At 40.6% G+C, this 15,539-nt stretch overlaps 1 protein-coding gene and 1 long non-coding RNA gene across 2 annotated transcripts in view; one reads left to right on the plus strand and one right to left on the minus strand.

The window, feature by feature from the left end:
• LOC135934027 (uncharacterized) overlaps nucleotides 1-15,539 on the plus strand; it is a 170,762-nt gene that overhangs the window by 124,288 nt on the left and 30,935 nt on the right. The gene's annotated exons all lie outside the window — the stretch shown is intronic.
• On the minus strand, nucleotides 10,212-13,055 carry LOC135934065 (uncharacterized). Its single transcript, XR_010574059.1, has 3 exons — nucleotides 11,461-13,055; nucleotides 11,176-11,361; nucleotides 10,212-11,109 (listed from the first exon to the last, which is right to left on the minus strand). It is a non-coding gene; the product is annotated as an uncharacterized LOC135934065 (long non-coding RNA).

Below are 15,539 nucleotides of genomic sequence, written 5' to 3' on the forward strand. Positions count from 1 at the left end.
AATGGCCGAGATTCATTATTAAATATGAGCATGGATGAAGGATGAAGTAGCTTATTAATGTTTGGCCCTTATTGCGAATGGAGCAGAGAGAAAGAGAGGAAGGCGGGGCGGCGAAGGAAGAAGTGCCGTCGGAGCAAAAAAGGAGCATAAATAAGGCAGGGAGAAGGCCGATCTGGGCGGAAGATTTATTTATTAGCCATCGCGCGCGCGGCCCAAATTCCAATATCGCGGAAAAGAACAAAGAGAGCAAGAAGAAAGGTCGGCTGGCTCGTGTTTTGCAGGGCGGACGGCTGGAATTTAATGCCTTTGTGATGCAGATGTACGCATTTTGTATTCGGCGAGGCGGACGGCGAGCTGCAGGAAGCTGGCGAGCAAGAATTATTATTTGGGACGAGCCCGATGCCAGCCAGAGCAGCTCCCAACTTAATCCAATCTCCAATTAATAATTTATCCCGGCGGAAAGAAGTGAGAGCTGGGTCGGCGAGCAGTAGGAATCGCGCGCCGCCCGTCTAATTCCATTATTTACGAGCAAAACCCGATTAAACTTTGATTGCCGCCGTCGGGAGTTGTTAAAAGTTGCTGACTAATTAAATTCGATCTCTGGTGAGCTGCACAGATTTGCAAAATATGTTTCATTGAAAAGCTCGTCACTCATGGCTTTTGATGCCATCAAAATTGTGGACAGTTGACAAACAGACTTCAAGTGGTTAATTTCCGGAAATAATTTTTTAAATCTGGTTTTGGAATAATTAAATACACGAATTACATTTTCGAACGCTTGAAAATCTGGAAAACCCTTATTATTTTGCTGTTAATTATAAATTTGGTAATTCTTGCACACATCTAAGACGCTAAAAACTCTTTAAAAAATTATTTCAAGGATTTTAAGTATTTAAAATTGAGTGGTCACTTTGCATGGTAAAAATCGAACTTTTCTTGCTGTTATTTTATTCCGAAAATTCCAGCCGTGGAAAAAATGCAACTTTGATACAAGTAAATCTCGAACACTTCATAAAAACAAAGTACAGCAGGCTAAAAAATCATTTAGTCCGCGCTGTCAATCCGCTCTTGTTTAGCCGCGTGGAGGAAAAACAACAAAGCTTGTCGGCGAATGGGAATTGAGGGCGAACATCCCATCAGACAGCGTGATGAGTGAAAGAGCATAAAACCATTTTCCGCCTCAGCCGGCGAGAACAAGGTGCATCGTGGCGCGAAGCGTCCGTCTGCATAAATTAGCGGGCTTTCGCGCGCGCCGAGTGGACGTTTGACAGAGCACGCGTCAAGCCAATGGCGTCCTCGGCCCGCCAAACAATGCACAATAACGCGTGTATTTGCATACAACGCCAGCGCCATACACACAGCAGCAGCAGCAGCGTTGGATGAAAAGGGTGGCTGGCTGGCTTGCAGGCCGGTCTCGCCCGCACAATCCCTGCCGCCGAGCGGAACCATGCTAGACAATGCAACCGAGTGGCCCACCAAGTTTTCAGCTGCTTTTGCACGCACCACTCGACCACACTCCACTCCACACACTTTTGCACTTTTGAATTGGAAAAATAAAATGAAAATGCTCTCGGGTCTTCCGCGGCTTGACTAATTTTGCATTTTTAGAATTACAGTGGATTTTATGCCTGCCGATGACTTAATCTTAATTATTTTATAAAATGTTGTTTCTAATGGTCATATATAAGTTCATATATTCCCCAGATTTTACTTAAACGCTTTAAGTTATGCTAAAATGCAGCTAAAATTCCACTTATATCTGCAGGAAAGCTTGTGGAATAAACAGTAGATAAGAATAAAAAAAATAGTAAATAGGCTAAATAGGAAAATAAATCTATCTCATTACAAAATCAGGAATTTTTCAGAATTTCACCTAATAAATCTTTTTTATTTGTTTCAAAACAAGCCGTATAATTAAAACATCTCTTTCCATCTCTAGAAAGTTATTTTCCTATTTTAACATCCTGAAACATTTGTTGCTATTTTTAGACATATTATTTTGCCAGATTTTATTTCTTTTATGCATATATCAAGCGAAGAAAATGTTGCTACTCTCGACCATTTTACATATTTCACACTCACACATCTTTCCAACATGAAAAAAACCCTTGCCTTGTCCGTTTTGATGGCATGTACAAACTATTGAAAAGCGAAATATAACTTACAAAAATTTACTACTCTTAAAATTACGATTAAAAACTGCGTATAACTCTTATAAAAAGAGTAGAAAATCAGAATAAGTTTTCCTTGTTGCAATTTTACAGTTAGGAAGAAAATTAAAAGCAATCAACTTCATTTTCTTTTTTAAAAGACATCTTTTTAGTTCATGAATTCGGTTAAATGCTCCCTAAAAAATGACATTTCAATCAAAGCATATGTGTGATGCCAACGGATATCGAACGAAAAGCACGGCTTCTGAAGAAAAAATTAACCGCTCTTTATGTCATTCATCTCCAACTCAAAAGGTATGCCACCGGCTCGACGGATCTGTTGCGCGGGTTGGCCTACACGGCGTTTTTCGCAGGCTGCCAGCAGGTAGGCAAACACTCCCGACGCCGATATTAGCATTCCACCGTTCCCTGCGGGCGCGCCTCCCTCCTTTCTTGCCAATTTTACGAGTCGCCGGCCGGCGAATTCGCGATAATCGATTTGAAAAGGAAATAATATATTGCATTTGCGATGGATCAGACGAGTGCGGCCCAATATTGACTCTCTCGCAGACAGTCAGTCAATCAGGTAGCTGCCATGTTCGATCCATCTGCTCGGTCAACAGTGGAATTCAAACAAGCGAATGCACTTTTTACCAAAACGACAGACAGTGTCGCGTTCTTTCTTCAAGATTGCTGTATTTTAATCAATTTCACAGATGGATAGAATTATCAGATATTTTGGGCAATTATTTGATATAAAAGTGCTGATTTTTATCATTATGTAAACATTTTTTCGCACATCATTCGATCCGACTCGCTGAGTAGATTCAGATAAAAAATTAAAAAAAATAGAATTAATATTTAGTTTTCAATTGAAATTCCGGTCAACAATGATGCCTCAATACTGTATATTGCTGAATAGTTACAATTGACTCGACTTCTTTGTCGCTGTGCTGCAAACTCAATAAAATTTCAACATTTTTGCCGCAACGCACTACACTTAGTATTCATTCGGAAAAAGTTGTCAGCTCATATTTCGCCGGAACTTCTGAATTTACGACTGCGCTAAATCAATCGGAGCTCAGTGAAATTTTCATGCGAAAGGTCGTTAATGCGCGGCCGAATGGTAATTCATTTTAATTTCGCTGCTGCGGAATATAAACGATGCGTTGATTAAAATATTGAAGCTCACTCACTCGGTGTGTGTACATTTACATATACATACCGAAGCAGCGGATGATGGCAGCGTTCGTTGTGTTGCGGATCGGCAAACGCAATTAGCCAAATTGCTGGTTAATAGTTGATGAGGCGCTTGGCTCGACAGCCGGCTCGCTCCTTCTCTCCCCGATCAATATGTCGTTTTATTGCACTTGCAGATGCAGACCAACTCGAATTTATTGCCGCAGGCAGACGCTCGTGAATTCACCGTTTCCGACAGCCTTACTGCTTACAAATCAGCTTGTGCAAACTTGACTTCGCGTGAATATGCATATGCTCGGCGAGGAAATTTAAATGAGCTCACTTTCAACAAACAACACTGTGCGAAAGTTTGAAAGACGAGAGAGCGTGTGTTTTGTTTGGCAATCATAAAGTCGATTCATCTTTTGTAGAGAGCCAATTTTCCGCGGCCTCGGCCTCTGCATTTGTTTTTGCTCTTTTCCTTATTTCCAGAGCGAATGGTCGTGAGTGCGTGGCGCATTAATAAAAGTGGAAATAAAGTCGGCCCCTACGCTTTGTGTAATAACCGCTGCCGCCGCCGCCGCCGCGTGCACCTTCCTCCGCCTGGAATCCAATTTTATGGCGCACTTGTTTGCGAAATGGAATTTCGCAGTGGAACAGAGGAATCTGGAGACAAGGCGGAACACGTGCAAACAACGCTGCACAACTTTGCAGATGATGGAAAATTGTTGTTTGATTTTCCCAGCGCACGAACTTATTATCCTGCCTCTTTCAGACATAAATAGTTGGGAATTATGTCTGTGCTCAACGCCTTCTTTGCGTATAGAATTTCATATCGTTAAATTGGAATGTAGCAACAAAATGAGATACTAGATTCACATCAGATTGATTGGATGTTTAAAATTAATCGCAAGTAATTGGAATTGTGTAGCACAAACATAAAATGATATCAGCAACTTTAAAGTCAATAACCAACCTGGAAACTTCAACTTCAATAGGTAAGTGTTAATTATTTCTTTATAGATCCATGAATTAGAAAACTCTATAGTGTTCATAGTGACCGACAGATGACCCCGACGTTTGGTTACAATTTTCAGGTACTTGCACGGGGATTTCAGATTTAAACTTGCTGCTTTGCAGGCATTGCTTTAAAAGATTCCATTTGACGTGCTAAAAAACAGAATTGGTTCCACTAATCATGGTGGAAAACCATAGTCAATTTTTCTAGACCAAAAAAATGTTTATCCACGTTTCTACCGCGATTAGCTGCACTGGTTTTGGTTTCATTACATCCAAAGAATTGTTTTAAAGCCCAAAATTGATGGAAGCAGGATTTGTTTCTTAAATTGTAGCTCATTATTAAGCACCAGAAAATTGAAATTTCAAAGGTGCAGGCTCCAAACACTAATGACTATCCCTATCGGCAAAATAAAACTTTTTGTTCCGCAATACGTGTGTTTCTCACTTTTGAGTTGAATAAATCACTTATTTATCCCTTTCCAACTAACAGTTAGAACTCACCACTGCAAAGTGAACTAACTTTTTCCTTAGATAAGTTTGAAATTATCGTGCGCTGGTTACGAGCATCTAGAAAGAGGTTAAATTGCATAAAAAGGTGCACTCGTCGAGCAGACATGTACGTAACTTTCCAATGGCGCAACAATTTCGCCGACGTTGGATTCACGTTACAGCTCGCGTACATCTCGAAATTGCTGCTACTGCACCGACAATCCTATTTTCTCAACAAACACACGTATGTGTGTGAGTGTAAGAGGGAAGCTGCTCAAGTATTCCGTGTGCAAATTTGCAAGCAAGAGTTGTGGTGCTACTTATTAAGTAGCTGCCGCTGCAAACGAAACCCTTCCGTCTTTGTCTTTGAGCCCGTGTGCTCTCTCTCTCTATCTCTCTCTCTCTATCTATCTCGCACTGGCACGATGCATAACTCATTAGGGGCTCACGCACGTATGCGCCTCTCCGCGCTGGATTAGACGAGCGAACGCTGCTGCCTTTGCAGATGTAATTTGTTTAATTATAAATATGGATGGCGGAAAATGGGATTACAAAGCTGCCTCCGTCTTTCTATCTCTCTCTCTCTCGTTCGCTCCCCGCGAAATGTACATAATTAATTTGTCATCACGTGCATGTCACGGAGAGGAAGAAGGATTTCTTTCCCGATCGGAATGTGGAGACGAGCTCGATGCGGAATGCGGCCAATTGGATCGGGAACTGCCGCCGGCGCTGTAGCAAACACAAAGGCAAAGAGAAACGACGAGCGAGTGCGCTCGCTCGCGGCACGTTTGAAATGTGATAGACTTGGTAGCTGCGAAAATTAAACTCCATTCAAATGGGCTTAGAGTGATTGGTTTTTAAGGTTCGATGCTCAACTGTTCTGCTGTCGCTGCTCTAATTAACAAGAACACTGTCTTTTCCAGATGTATCACTGATACCAAGACGTTTGCAATCTATTTTTGCTCAAAATAGTGAGTAGGGGGCTTAGCACTGAATAATATATATGATTAATAATTAATTTTGAGGAAAGTAATCGGTTTCATAACGTTGCAATCAGTGAAATAGCCACATATTCCATTTCCACTAAAAACGATAATTATACGCATAAACAAATAACCGATTTGCACGATTTGATCGTTGGAAAATATTTGTTATCAAAAATCACGTCCAATGTATTCTATGTGAACTGTGACTAATGGAAAAGTACGCTATTTCTGGGAATTTTGAAATGGGATCGTGGTTCCCTGAAAAATTAAAGAATAAGGCATGGAACGTTCCTCAAAGCGCGGAGAATTGTAAAACTTTATGTTTCTACTGAAATTTCCATCAAAACCCCTGATTAAATTATCGATCAGCCACAGAATCGGGTTTGCACAAAATTCAACGCTGACTCAGCAAGCAATTTCATGGGATATAGACCACAAATAATGCACCCTGCTGGTGGTCACAACCCTTGACCAATTTTGTTTCAAGAATGCAAAAAAACTTGACATCTGCAAACTGTTAGAGTCAAGCAGCAATCGTAATTTTAAACATGCATTTCTGCCGCAATTTTGTTCCAAGAATTCTGCAAAGCATAGTTTTTACATTTGAAAGGCAATGATGTCAACGGGATCAATGTCGAGAGTTAAAATCAAAGCCGCGAGCTTTAACCGCACAGCCTTTTCCATCGTAACGATTCCATGTCATTAGATTGGCCGTAAAGTATAGTGTATAGATTAATAAAATAGATTGCTTTTGCTGCGCCATAAATCCAATCCAGCGGCGCTATTTCATTCGCTCCGTATAGGCTTTGAAATAACGAGCCATAAATTAAATATGGTATTGAAAAAAATCCAATCTCGTCGCCAAGGCGTCCTCTCTCTCGTTCGTTTTATTTTTTTCGCGCGCACCTCCGTGCGTGCGTTTGATTAAACGTGAAAAACGACCGCCGTTAAAATCGAACGCGTCAAATATTTATGAGATTGGAAACATTAATTGAAATTCTCCCAGCGTGCATGTGACGAGCGCTCCATCTACTTTTACGATGTTTCGCCGCATTGTTGTTCATTTTGGTGAAAAGGAAGAATTGATCGCTGCTGTTATACCTCCGCCTTGTGGCGTTACAAATCGCTCTGGCTCGACTTTTTCGCGAACTTTGCCCAATTTGTATTTCCCCGCCGGCAGTTGTGCATGGATCCTAAGCTCTTCTCCATGTGTGCGTTTGCTCTAGAGATAGAAAATTGCGATTACATGATATATGTTTTCAACAATTTCAAATTTAACCCATTCTGCTCTGTTTCATTGTTCAGCCGTACGAGCCATATCCTAATGAAGCAATTCCACGACTGAAATGCTGCATTCAATTGAATTCACGTGAACAATTTTTTAGGATTTTTTTTAATCAGTATTTATTTCTTTTGAGGTGATAGACTCCCTGAAAGCGACTCGCGAAATCTCGCGTGTCCAAATAACATGGCGAACGAATAAAATGGGCGCACGAGCCTCATTTGAGGAAGCCCAGTCCAGAAATGGACCAGCTCATGTTACTGTCCCAACAGCAGCGTCTATTTATTGAAACGTTAGTCATTCGTCCCGTGAAACTAATTCACGCATACTAGAGAGGTGCATTCAGCAAGTACTATGTTGGACTGCTGAAAGCATATCTCCCAATTCCGAATGGACTCGTCATTGCTATGAAAGAAAGTCAAACGTAGGTGTAAATCGGCCCGCACTCGCCCCCTGAAGACATCGCTGCAGTACACTATGAGCATGCATTCAACAATGCGAGCCAACGGCTTGGTTAAAATTCTGGCTATGGTGTGCAACATTATAATTCAAGTACTAACTAAATATTAAATGTGTCTAATTGTAAATTGAGAGACATCCAAGCAAAGAACGTAATTAGTGTGAATGCCAACAGTGGCGCCACTGTCCAAGGATTTTAGGCAAAGCCGGACATGGGGTGGCTGCCATCCACAGTGTCGCTGGTCCTTTCGGCTTTGAAGGCGAGTGAATTACAGGCATTGCTGGAAGCGCTCCTTCCTTCCGTTAAGAGCCTTTCCCAGAAATCAACAGCGGAATTCGGAACTTGGGCTAATGGAGGGCAAAAATGGCTCCACCGTCCAATTAAATTAACGTGCCAAACTTGCCACTCAGCTAAAGCCGCCAGAGACACGCAGTGGCAAAGTGGGTGTTGCGGGACGCATTTCACTTAATTAATGGCCGCAACAACTCTCGAACTTGGCTCGTCAGATCGCAAAAATTGCGGCAAAGGGCCGCCTCGCTCATTCCGACAGAGTGCGTTTGTTTAGCATCAAGACGATGAGAGCAAGTTGGCGGTGCGCGCGATATTTCTATTATTGAACAAGCGAGCCGCTCCAGCCGAGTGCTCGCCGTGTTAATTAATAATCTCGGCGCAGTGGCAAAGACAAATAGAAAGCTCTCGCGTCTGACGGAATTGAATATCACTCGAGCAGCTTTTCCAATTTCAATTATGCAACGTCGCCGCGTCGAGTGCAAGAAGCAGCAGCTGTTGTTCTCTTGCCGTTCGCAACTGCAATTAAGTGCAGCACGGCTTGAAATTTTGATGAGCGCATTCCGCACCGCTAGGCGCGCCACTTGGGCCGCCAACTTGCAAAACAACGCCCAACAATTCAAGACTGCGTTATTTGCGGTAGGGTTGGGATTTTAAGATGGTTAAAGAATACTTCAACGATGAGGAAAGGGAAAACTTAAATCACTCTATGGATAGATTAAATTTCAAATCAATTAACGACTCAATCTACATTTTACAAATAAAGTAGTGAGTTACAAAATGATAGTTTAAAATCAATAATAATCTCATTGCTTGAGAAGATTTGAACTATTATATTATAGCATCGATTCGTAAACGCGAGATGTTGGAATTGCATGGTGCAATTTGACAGCGGACAAACGGCAGGTTTTCATTTTCCGCCTGAATAATTGAGCAACACACTCGAAAGTTGATTAAAGTCGGTGGTCTTTGTAGAGCAACTCTGAAAGGAGAAGCAGACGGCGGCGGTTGGAGTGCTCTCGAAACTTGCACCCATAACTTTGAGCCCGCAGATCAACATGCACGCGGCCACTGCTGGCGCAGCAAGCAATGATCTCGACTTGTTGAAAATTGCTTTTAAGATTGCATATTTCTCAATGGTGAAATATGGCTTCCCTAATAAGTTGGATAGTGTCACTGGCTTCCACAGTAATGATCTTCAACTTAATGGTGGTGGGTGGACAACAAACAAAAAAATGTTTTCGAAAATAACCGCCCTTCTCTACAATTATTTCTGAGACTGCTTTTTTCAAGTCAAGCCATCTTATGACCTTAAAAGGAAATTAAAAAAGGAAAGCACTAGTAAAGCAAATTTCAAATTCAATTTTTCATCACTTTGCATCTTTGTCTCTGTTACTAAGCAGAGGTATCACTTTCAAAGCCGTGTGCGGAATGAGTAAAGCGCGGTCGGCTGCTTTTATTTGCGCCAAGCCCGTTTTTGCGTCGATTTACGCGTTTAGTTCTGAGAGAGAGAGAGAGAGAGAGAGAGAGAGAGAGAGTGCACGAGGCGAAGAGAGCATGTATTTGCGTCCACCACTCTTTCTGCACCGCATCATATGCAAATGGCGCGCAAGACGCGCCCGAATAACATCACCTGCCTGCTGTTTTATCGCTCCACTCTCGTCGTCGTTGCCGGGTACTTTGTGAATACCGTATCGCAGGCTCTCATGCATGATTCATAATTAACTGCTGCACCGGCGTATTTGCATGTGGAAATCATTTTTTCGAAAAACTTCTTTTTACGGCCTCAAAGGGAAGAGCGAGTTGTTTTCATTTAATTTGCATCTGCCGCCCTCGCTCCCTCTCACCCTGAAAACGTGTCGAATTTATGCACGCGTCACTGGATTAGATGCAACTTTTCCACGCGTTGAGACTAAAATAGTCAGCAAAAAATCAGCCCTTTTGAAACGCTACAAAATTGACTTGCATGTACAAAATTTTTTTTCCAAATAATGCAGTAAATTTATTTTTATCAGTGTCTTTAGCACAAAATCATTTGTTTAGTAATACTGAATTCTGAGAAGAACCCCAGTGGCCATTCCACGTGGACTCCACGGGGATCCTACGTGGATGATCCACGGATCCCACGTGGAAACCACGTGGATGGTCCACGGGGATTCCCCGTAGAAATTGTCCGCCCGAAATACGTGGTATCCACGTGGATGATCTATGAAGATTCCACGGGGATGATCTATGGAGATTCCACGGGGATGATCTATGGAGATTCCCCGTGGAACGGGTACGTGGAATCGCTGGGGATTTTTCGTGGATCGTGTTTCATTTTTCTGGGTAGTAAAATCGCAAATAAAATTCATTCATTTGAATTTTAAAATTGTTATTTATTTATACTATTTCTTTTACAAAAATATTACATAAATACACATTAACAATCGATCGATACAGATAATTTTATCAATTTACAGTTGTTGGTTGTTGCCATAAGGTGATGAGGAACAAGAGATGACAATCAATTTAAAAAAGCTAAAATTGTTGAACATTCAACAGTTTCAAAAACCCCTTAGTGGCTGTCTGGCGCCAACTGCTACTTTGATTTTAATGCACTTCCACTGAGAATAAAGACACGATCATGCCACTCTGCGTTTAAAACCCTTTAATTGATTTGATTTGATGTGCTAAAAACATAAGTCAGTCTAGCCAATCACCGTAAAAACGTCAAATTTGTTCAAATATTATTTACATGTTTATACGGAGATTGGCTAAACTGATTTTGGTTTTCAGATTCAAAATAAATAATTTAAAATCCGGAAAATAAATCAGTAGAATTAAATCCTTAACCAAAGTGCATGGGTATGAAACTTGGAAGTACATATATATGGCTGCGCTGACTTCGAACACTAGAGGCTTTTGCAAAAAATGGTGAATTTAAAACTTATAATGGCTTTAATTTAAAATATGAACCTGCCAAAACTTTCATGCAAGAAAATTTGATTTAATTGTAATACAAACATTATTACAGTCAATACAAGTATATGTATGCAACATAATTAGCCTTAAAATGAATTATGTATAAACTACAACAATTGAGCTCAAAAATAGACCCATTTAAAAACACAATACACAGTACCACACTCAATCTTCTTCAAAGTAGTGGTCCAGCATTTCCAAGACCTGTCCGTCCTGTCACACGTAGCTATTCGTCTCGAACTCGAGTCGCATTGATTCCATCCGAGTCCAGAAGCACCAGCAGACTCAAGACTGAAAAATAAATTACAGATAGTTAATATTTATATTCATTATTGCGCCAAACATTTAACTGCTTACCTGGAACGGTGACAGCGAAGATATGAAGCCTCCGTCAGCTTCTCAGCTCTGTTTTGCTGTTGTCAGACTCCCAGACAATTCCAGAGGAGAGCAATGCGGACAATTGAGCCAGCCACGCCACTGGTTCGACGAGCTTGCCTCCTTAGCTCGCAACAACTGCCACAAAAGCAAGCCGCGGGCACGGATCTGTAAAAACAATTAATTACAAAATAACAAATTGGTGTATGATAACTGACTGTAGCGGTGAGAACAAATCAAATGCATTTCAAGTCCCTATGTACATACCTTCTTTGATTTGCGGCATGTTTGCTGGGACGGTTGAACTTGATTCGTATTTCACAGCAATCACCGCGACATCATAAGAATATTGCTGGACGACTTGGGGAAGAATTTGCGGCCGAAAACTGACATTAATTACGCGGCGGCGTTGCCCAACGGCTTTTCCGTTGCGCTCAGATCGCGCGCGCTCGCGGTCGTCGGCCGTCTGCGTCTGTCAACAAACAGCAGTAACAGCCAAGCGCAACGCTCATTGGCTCGCTGCGGCTAGTGAGAGTGCGCGCGCTTTCCAAAAGTTTGAATCGCAGCAGTGGCTATTCTGGCGAGGTGGCGAGTTTAGATTTTGGAATATATTTGAAAATATTGAGTTTTCTGAGCTCGTAATTAACTTTTATGATGATTTATTAATTAAAAATGAAAATTTAATTAACCTAAGAAATACCAACGAACCAAAAATGTTTTTAAGTGTCCGGGTATTCATCCACGAAAACTCCACGGACACTTAACCAATTTCCAAAATTTAGAAATTTAAGCAAGAACGACGTGACTAATGAATTTAGAAAAGCGATAAGGGGCAGCTTATGAACTGAACAATTTGCTTCAAACGTGCTATTTTCCATTTTTGCGTTAAGAGTTCCGTGGATCATTCGCGGAGCATCCACGGAGCATCCACGGAGACCTTACCACGAAGTGAAATTACGCATAATTTTAAAGAAAAATCAAATAAAATAGTTTTGGAGGAGCACTTTATTCATTTACTGATTATTTAGACAAATATTTGTTATAAATACATGATTTTGGGAAATTCGGGATCATCCACGTGAGTTCCACGGAGTTCCGTGGATCATCCGCGGAGCATCCACGGAGCATCCACGAAGACCTTTCCATGAAGTAAAATTTTAAAAAATAATAAAAAATTAAATAAAATAGCTTTGGCGGAGCACTTAATTCATTTACCGATAATTTTTAGACAAAAAAAAAGTGTTTTAAAAACACGATTTAGGGAAATTGGGGATCATCCACGTGAGTTCCACGGAGCATCCACGAAAAATTTTCCACGCTGGGAAATTTTACAAAATTTAAAAAAAAATCAACTAAACTAGTTTTGGATGAGCACTTTAAATTCATTTACTGATAATTTAGACACAAAAGAGTAATGAAAAACACGATTTGGGGAAATTGGGGATCATCCACGTAAGTTCCACGGAGCATCCACGGAGTTCCGTGGATCGTCCGCGGAACATCCACGGAGCATCCACGGAGACCCTTCCACGAAGTAAAATTTACAAAAAAATTAAAAAAAAGTTAAATGAAATAGCTTTAGAGGAGCAATTAATTCATTTACCGATAATTTAGGCACAAAAAGAGCTTCAAAAACTCAATTTGGGAAATTGCGGGGATCATCCACGTGAGTTCCACGGACATTAATTTTACCCTAAAAACCCAAAAATTCAAACTAAATCTGCTCAAAAATGGTCAAACATCGAAAGGGAAAGTATTTTTAAATGAGTGCACTAGAAAAAATGTCGAAATAGGTTCGTGGAACTCATCCACGTAAAATCCACGGACGAGGTTTCGTGGTGGCAACGTGGATGGCCACTGGGGAATAAGCGGTTTCTAAAAGTTCTAAATTTTAGTTATTTTTCAAACTGGTATCAGTGAAATACCCGCTTTTGTCTTCTCCACTTATTGTTAGACCGAAAAATATTCGTTTCTTCCATTGGAAAATTACTGTATTTTTATTATTTTACAGATTTTAATGTCTTCGAACGCGTCCACGTGTTTCTCTGATTTATATATATATATATATATATATATATATATATATATATATATAATAAGTATACATAGATTTTCGGGTAAAATCCTGATTACATTATTGACTTGCCGGTTTTACAGAAATATTCGATTTTAAAAAAGTTTAAAAACTAATTATTTGTGCTCGTTTGATGGTCTGAGCATCACAGCAACTATTGAAAAATTGCATGTCCCTAGAAATAACTTAAATCTGCAGCTACTATATAAAATCAAATATTAACGATTTGAAGGAGTTTTTCCTTTTTTTTTTACAAATTTTTGGTCCCTCTCATCTGCAATTTCCGCTCTTGCCAAACTCAAGGTCGGGCAAAGCATCTCTGGCAGAAATTTGCTCATTCGGAGCACGTGGTGGTTGCCAAAAATGGCCGAGTTTTAATTAAAAAACTCGCCGGGCCGCGTTAATGACCACCAGCATCATGCCGCCGGCACTTGAAATGAAAGGGCGGCGCGGACCTCTCAAAGACTCTGTTTCTCCTCATATCCTGCCGACTTAATTGCGGATTCTTGCGGCGGACCGGCCTATGGAAATTCTAGCACCAGACACTTTTTTACGACTTAATGCTCCTGCAACAAAGTGGTGATAACCTTGATAACGTGGGCGTAGGCACTAGCATCAGCTTGGATTCGATTTTTTTCACAGGAGTTTTGGTTCAGAGCGAGGAATTGAAACCGATTTTTTTGAGAGAAAATAAGAGAGTACATTAATTTATTTACAAACCCGTTTTATTGATTTTAAAGTTGATTATCTGATAAATATTATGGGAATTTAAAAATACGGTCAAAACAAAAAACTTTCTAAAAAAACTGGGCATTCCAGATTCTAGGGGTGGTTAGCTTGTAATTATTAATTCGTTGAAATTTCAAAATAGACATTTCCTTTCTAAAAAGACTGTGTTGGTCAAGCTTAAATTGCGTTTGACCTTAGAGCAAACATTAAATAGAACGTACTTCTCCCAAAAGGCGAAAAAAAATTAAAAGTTATGGAACAGCACAAGGGACACCAAATGCTAGTTTAGCGAAAAAGTTGGCAAGATTCGGCTAGAAATTTGCGTATGCAGAGCGAGCAACAAGGGAAAACGACACCGTCTGAACGTTTCATTTGGGGCCGCCATTGTGAAAGCAGTTGGGGTCGTAAAATTAATCCAATTAGGGCGCGCGCGGTGCTGACCAAGAGCAATTTTGGCGAGAAATTGATGTTGGCTGCTGCGGCCGGCGGCCATAAAAATGGCGAGAGGGCACTCGGCTTCATTCTCTTTGGATGGGCGCGCGAATATTTCATCACCTTGTTTAATTCAGTCGCGGCCAGACGCAGCGCTTCATTATTTTTAACAACGCGACGCACGTGAATTGCGGGGCACAAGTCACGACAAGAGCCGCCCTGCCGCTGACACCGGCACAATTGACACTTGACATCGATTAATTTCAATCCGCACCGAAAATATTACACCGTTGATGGGCGCTCGCCGAATAATCTGTACTCGCACCGGCTTGATTGATTTAGCCGCTTTGTTTGCCCGTTCTGCCAAACGCATCACTTTTCAAAAGTCCTTTGTTTATCTCGTTGACTCCAGTGACTGTAATTGTGAGCTAGATTTCATTATTTCAACACTCCACGAAAAATAAACGATCTAGTTTTAAGTTAGTCATTCGGACGTGTTATTTAGAGTTTTCTGGAGAGGAATGGGTTTCATTTAGAACATAAATTATGTTTTCGATTTCCTTTTACTTATAATTTCACTGAGGATGCTAACTCGCTAGGGAAATACGGGTAGGTCTAAAAATTGGCCAAAACATTCTCAAACCCACCTAAATTTCTCGATCCAATTAATTAACCACAATATTTACAACATCAGAGATCTGCTCCCCTCTCTGATTATTCGCCGGGCGTTCTTGCGGCACTTTTTGCTAGATTCAAACAGGAAACTTGTAAAAAAAACTGTTTACGTATTCGCCGATTTTCGGTACGTTGTGTTGAATAATCGAGCGAGTGATTCGGCTGCCTAACCTAATTCAACCTTCAAGAATTTATCAGCATCATCAAAAAATTAAATTCCAGAGCTAGTTAAAATAAGGTTTGTAATGTGCCTATGCTATTTTAGCAAGTAGAAAATAAATTTACTCACAAAAAAGGACATTATTGGTTTGATCACACAATCATGCTCCATATGCAAAATTCGCAATTCAGAGTTTCTGTTAAAATTATTAATAGCTCCATATAGCGAAGTAGTGTTTCTAATAACTAGTGCGTTACATTATATTCACACAGTTTA

The sequence above is a fragment of the Cloeon dipterum genome, chromosome 1 (genome assembly GCF_949628265.1).
Source record: "Cloeon dipterum chromosome 1, ieCloDipt1.1, whole genome shotgun sequence".
NCBI classification, from domain to species: Eukaryota; Metazoa; Arthropoda; class Insecta; order Ephemeroptera; family Baetidae; genus Cloeon; species Cloeon dipterum.